This window comes from Miscanthus floridulus, chromosome 1 (genome assembly GCF_019320115.1).
Source record: "Miscanthus floridulus cultivar M001 chromosome 1, ASM1932011v1, whole genome shotgun sequence".
Classification (NCBI taxonomy): Eukaryota; Viridiplantae; Streptophyta; class Magnoliopsida; order Poales; family Poaceae; genus Miscanthus; species Miscanthus floridulus.
This window is the reverse complement of record NC_089580.1, coordinates 173,581,138-173,586,120: the sequence shown is the minus strand read 5'-3', so window position 1 is coordinate 173,586,120 and position 4,983 is coordinate 173,581,138. Positions and strand designations below refer to the sequence as shown.

The window sequence follows — 4,983 nt, the reverse complement described above, 5'->3', positions numbered from 1 at the left end:
CCAGAACTGGTACCGGTACAAAATATCGAAAGATCGGCGAGTACAAGACTTATTTAACTTTTGGATAGCGTTACGGCTAAAGGATTCGTTCGACATCTTCTCTAACAATAATAAGATAAAAAGAGAATTATTTCTACAAATGAATTTTCAGATGAAAGGATATTTATATTTGGATTGTGCCTCTCAGACTACCCAAAATAGGGCTTCGTATAGATAATCTGTTGGAGACTAATTTTAGGTCTCCTGCTATTTATTTTGGGTTTGGATGCCCTCTACTTATTTTGGACGTGTTTGGTACCCTTCCCAGCCCAACCAGGCCAGCTCCAGGCAGCCAGGCTGCATTTGCCCAGGCCAGATGCATGCAACAAGGGTTGTTTGGTTGCATGCATCTGTGGAACCAGGCTAGGCTGAGACAGTGTTTGGTTACATACATGTGTTTACAGATTTAAAAAGCCCATGCATGGATCATTGTTTGGTTGGCTGCATACAATAAGTTCTAGTCACCTCTTGCATGTAGTGGTAACATTACCACCCACTAGTTAACATCAGATATTACATTAATTTCCAAATGAAAAAACCTACTAGCAAGGCAATAACTACTGCTATTACAAGTATAAATGAACTGTGGCACAAACGAAAGTTGTCATTTTCATCATTTTCTAGTAGAGGTGCACTGACAGGTTGGAGGAGAGGTGGATTTTCAGGTTAATCACCATAGAAAGCTAGCAAAGCTTCATTTCTTGTTTTGTATTTTTTTGTAGCAGTTTCCCTTGAAACCATCTACTTGAGCATGTGCTTCGGCCCAGCTGGAGTAGACCCCAGGGTCCTTCCCAACATGAACAACATACCAAGCCATAGCTGAACATGTTCTCAGATCAATCAAAAAAACATCACAGACAATGGACATGTGCTCAGATTAATCAGAATAACATCACAGGCAATGGGCATGTGCTCAGATCAATCAAAAAACATCACAGGCAATGAACATGTGCTCAGATCAATTCAAAAACATCACAGGCAATGGACAAGTGCTCAGTTCAGTCATAAAGCATCACAGGCAATGGACATGTGCTCAGATATAAGAAAACAAACATCACAGGCAATAAAGCAAGTGCTCAGAATGAAATTGTGTAAATCACAGACACAGGCTGGTGCCCATATGAAGTTCAGAACCACAAGGTTCACATCATTGGCAATGGACTCATTAGCAATGGAATTTAAGGACAAATGCTCAGAATGACAATGTCATCATCATGGACTTGGACAAAAGCTCAGATCAAAGATTCATCATATACTAGAACATGCTAAAAATAAGACTTTCATCATCACAAACTATGGCAATAGCTTAGAAAAAGGCATCATCGTAGACTAAGGTAATAGCTCAGGACAAAAGGAATCATCACAGACTTGGACAATAGCTCAGACAAAATGGCAACTTCATATACTTGCTCATAATCTCACAAAGTAGGACATGCATCCGAATCCAAGAACGCAGGACTCACTATCGCACGGTACAGATTAGGGGGGAGGCGAGAGGGGGAGTAGATATACAAAATACCCACGTCAACAGGCAACACCAGCAAAAGCCCAACCCAGCAGGTGAGGGAGTTCAGATCTGCAAGCATACAAGCTAAGAAAAGAGGATTAGCATACACAAAATAGGATTTTTACTTGAAAAAAACAAGAAAAAAATTGAGACCTAAGAACAAAGATCCATACCGCAATAACAGCCAAGAAATCAGATCTGGTGTGCCTGCAGCGAGATCAACAAACAATGGTGACCTAGGGTTTCAAATCGCACAGAAAAAATAGAGAAAGAGAAGGAGAAAAACTCACCTGCTTCGAGAGGACGCAAATCCACGGCACCTGCAACAAATCGAGATAGAGAGTAGGCATTAGGAGGCCACGAATCCATCAAGAACACCGGGGGAGGAGGAAGAGGAGGTGGAGCTTACCGGCGGCGCAGACGGGGAGCGACAAGAAAAAGAAGAGAGGGAGGCGGCGGGACGGAAGATATATAGGCGGTGAATGGCGGGAACATGGGAGGTAACCCTAGGATCTTCGCGCCATCTCCCCGCGCACGGAATCGCCAGGCGCGCAAACTCGCGGGAGCACGGAGCGAGCCTGGCTGAAGAAAAACGACCGATTTGGGCGTTCCTCGCGAGCCAGGCCAGGAGGGAGGTTTTACACGAGCGGAGCCTGGCTCGAGAGAATGGCCAGGGAACCAAACATGAGCAGGCTACATCTCGGGAGCCTGGTTTACCCTTATGCGGGCAACAAACACGCCCTTTGGGTTTGATGCCTGTATCGCTCTTTCCAAGCTCCGTCTTGGATACGTTACTCTGGCTACGTATATCGGCTATTTTTTTCGTGCGTGAAGGCCGTGAGCCGGGCAAGTATCCCTTCCGTGCGACGGGACGGCTGTGGCCTGTGTGCAGCACTGGTGCACTACCAGACCAAGCGAGCGAGCACGGGCGTCAGCTCGGCACGCCCTTTTCGTTTTGCAGGATTGGTTTTGGCCTTTAGTCCGGGAGGCGCCATCTAGGGCGGGCTCTACCAACCAACCAAGGCAAAGCTCTGCGTTCGCAGCTTGCGCCAAATGATTCGACAGCAAAAACGATAACTCTCGGTACGTGCTGTCTCAATATTTTTTTCTTGGGGAGGTTGTACGTGTCGCGGGCCATGAGAGACGCAGGGGCTTTTTGGCTATTTCAGTAAACGTATTAGTGCCTTGTCCTGGGCCTGCTAATTTTCGTCGCTGAACGGATATATGGGTGATTTTGACTCTAAGACAGAATCAGTCTTACTTTTTCACAGTGTTTTTCTCTTACAATAAATCAGTTCTATAAATCAGGCACAACAATAATAAATCACTAAATCACGCCGAACAGAGCCTCTACCGAAATCACAAGCCGTACCTTCCTGGATCTCCCACGTTGATCCCTCGCTCGCCCACGGTCACCGGAACGGGCGCCCCCGGGGCGAACGCGACCCGGAATAACTCCGCACCCAGAGAAAAAAGCAGGGACAGGCTCGTTGCACAAATGGATATAAACAAGTAGTGCTAGAAAGTAGACGAACAGGGACACGCACTTGACTGAATGATAAAGATTTTTCAAGTGTAAAAGGAGGCGCCATATTTCTCTCCTGTGTTAATGTGCTGATGGGCACGGCAAGAAATAAACAGCACACGGCAGGGTCCTCGTCCTCGAGCAGAGGCAGAGCAGGCCAATCCGCCCGGTGGCCGGCTGCCGCGGTGGCGCCTCCCCCGGACGGGGCCTCTCGCGAGTTTCCAGACCGAATCGATTCGTTCACACGCATCGAATCCAGCCAATTTTCAATGGGCGCAAGCGCGTGGTACTTGCCTGCCTTGCTTGGGGTCGCTGGAGCGGCGGAGTCACTCTGCCATCGAGTGATCCCGCCGCCCGGTGAAAGGGACATGCGTGACGGCAGAGCAGCAGAGGGCGTAACCAAGGGAGGCCCCGAGGAAACGCCCAGCCCGATGTGAGGCTTGCGGACCAAAAGAAAACGACGACACGCGATCAGAGAACGGCTTTGCGGTGCAGCGCCCAGTACTTCAGGCGTGCGTGCAGCCTTGCTGCTCGCCTGCTCGGAGCGTGCTGGCGGCTGGTGATCTCGTGGAAAAAGTGGAAGGCAGTGGGCGCGCGACCTGGCACCTAAGGTCCAAAAGCACATAAAGCATCGATGTGCTGCTGCTGCGGCTCGAGATCTTTTTCCAGGTTTTTACCAAACCAGGCCACTCCCCGTTGTTCCCCGGATTTGGCCGTCGACGCGTTGCATGGTATGGTTCTTCGTAGAAACGTCAGCCTCAGTGGCTAGCACGGCATCTCTGCTTTGCTTGCCTTTGTTATCGTGTTTAGTATACATCCAAAAGTTAGTGGCCACGCTGCCCACGCATAGAAGAAACGGCACACCGAACCCGAGCGGAGGCAGACCGGGGGAGGTGAAATGCCTTCGTTTGCTCGCTGTCGCTGTCCACGTTGATCAGTTGCTCAACTCCGCCGGGACCGGGAATGGTTGTCTGGATTCCATCAAATCCCGGCGATCGATGCCGCATAACTACCCAACACCGAGATACCAAAGCGATATAATATGCTTCGTCTGTAGTTTACCATCACCTGACTACTACAGCCTGAGTATCATCAAACGATACCTAATCACAGAAACGTGATAGCAAAGTGGTAGGAATAGGTTCACGGAAGACCTGTAGCCTGTAGGTACTCCATGCCTGTCAACACTAGTCCGTGTAGAAGATGGCTTCTAGTGCTGGGGAAAAAAGCAGAGTCAATAAAATCAATGTAATGTAATTTCTCTGCTGCACCAAACACGAAAGTTACATAACACAACTGTCTTCGTTGCGGTTGACAACTTCGTTTTCATCATTTCCCTCACTGTTTGGGCAGGAAAACAGAACAAAGGCGTTGCCCGGGGAAGGTGATTTTTTTTACCTTTTTTTAAACAAATTCCAAATCTAAAACCGTTGCTTTTTTTTTATTTTCAAATCTAACATTTTGGCCGTGGCAAAGTATGTGGCGCGGCAAAAACACGCTGCCGCGCAACCTGCATCGGCGCGACACGATCTGCCACGTCGGAGAGCGATTTCCACGTGGCGCGGCAAGGATTTCCACATAGAAATCGTCGTCTGACGTGGCAGATCGTGCCGCGTCGATGCATGTGGCGCGGCAGCGTGTTTTGGCCACGCCACGGACTTTGATGCGGTCAAAAAGTGTTAGATTTAAAAATAAAAAATAATGGTGTTGGATTCGAAATTTGTTTTTTAAAAAAGGTTAAACATAAAAAAAAATCGGGAAGGTCACCTGTTGGCTGTTGCTCATTTTCTCCGACAGGCCCTCACAGTTTCACACGGCATCCTGCGCACTGTTCGCACGCACTGGTTCAGTCCACAGGCTGTGGACTCCGGAGCCGTCAGGGCAAGTGTATTGCTAGGTCTTGGCAATATCA

General features: G+C 48.5%; 1 long non-coding RNA gene across 1 annotated transcript; it reads right to left on the bottom strand.

The window, feature by feature from the left end:
* Nucleotides 1–494: 494 nt before the first annotated feature.
* On the bottom strand, nt 495–2,305 carry LOC136502709 (uncharacterized). The gene is made up of 4 exons (XR_010770667.1): nt 1,956–2,305; nt 1,837–1,866; nt 1,720–1,753; nt 495–1,630 (listed from the first exon to the last, which is right to left on the bottom strand). It is a non-coding gene; the product is annotated as an uncharacterized lncRNA (long non-coding RNA).
* Nucleotides 2,306–4,983: the final 2,678 nt, after the last annotated feature.